The sequence below is a fragment of the Echinops telfairi genome, unplaced genomic scaffold, assembly GCF_000313985.2.
Source record: "Echinops telfairi isolate 266 unplaced genomic scaffold, ASM31398v2 ScPeMD7_3;HRSCAF=10, whole genome shotgun sequence".
Lineage (NCBI taxonomy): Eukaryota > Metazoa > Chordata > Mammalia > Afrosoricida > Tenrecidae > Echinops > Echinops telfairi.
In genome coordinates this window covers 63,368,354-63,369,168 of record NW_022103899.1, presented here as the reverse complement: position 1 = coordinate 63,369,168, position 815 = coordinate 63,368,354, and the positions used below count along the sequence as shown (strand labels likewise).

At 61.1% G+C, this 815-nt stretch overlaps 1 protein-coding gene across 1 annotated transcript in view; it reads left to right on the top strand.

Moving 5' to 3' along the window:
* Positions 1-815, top strand: part of HDAC4 (histone deacetylase 4) — a 108,282-nt gene that overhangs the window by 31,973 nt on the left and 75,494 nt on the right. The gene's annotated exons all lie outside the window — the stretch shown is intronic.

Genomic DNA, 815 nt, shown 5'->3' with positions numbered 1-815 from the left:
GTGTGGAGCCTGTGGGTGTCGAGGGGGCAGTGGGCACCCAGGGTCTCTCCCTTCCCGGAGCTCTGTGGCAGGGCGGGTGGGCCTGGCCCGTGAATCAGCAGGCTCTACGCAGGCATGAATCACTGGCTGTCTCCGATTTGCGTCAATCAAACCACATGTGAAGAGGCCGGCCATGAGCCAGGCTCGGCTGGCGGTGCGCGTCCAGCTCGGGGACCCTCGCCAGGAACAGCCACAGAGCCAGCCTGCCTCGCTCTGCTGGTGGTCCGGCCGTCGCCCTGGCCTGGGCAGAGTGGGGGCGTGGCCCTCAGGGTGTGGCCTCAGGGAAGGCTGCTTCCTGTGTGAGCCGAGCCTGGTCACCACTGAAGGGTGTTCACAGGCAAGCAGTCCCTGCTGGCCCTGATACATGCGCACGCAGCAGCAGGGCCGGCCCCTCCCAGCTGAGCACAGCCTGGGGACTCGTCCCAGAGGGGCCTGGCACCTGTTCTCCAAGAAGCCTGGGGGAGCTCCTCCCAGCCAGCCCACCCAACCTCCAGGACAGGGTCTCCTTAGGGGTTCGCTCTGGATGGAGTCGACAGAAATAGGGTTGCTGCTGGGGCTGGAGGCCAGACCCTCCCCCGCCGCACTCCCTAGGCATGTTCATTTCTGTGTCTGTACCCTAAAGATTATTTTCTTTAATGATTGTCATTTAAATCATATCCCCACACATTTAAAAAGCACCCAATCAAATCTAGAACCTTGGAAAAATAATGCACGAGCGTGCACAGACTCACACTCACTCCCACCCACAGTGCACACACACACAGACACACACAGCC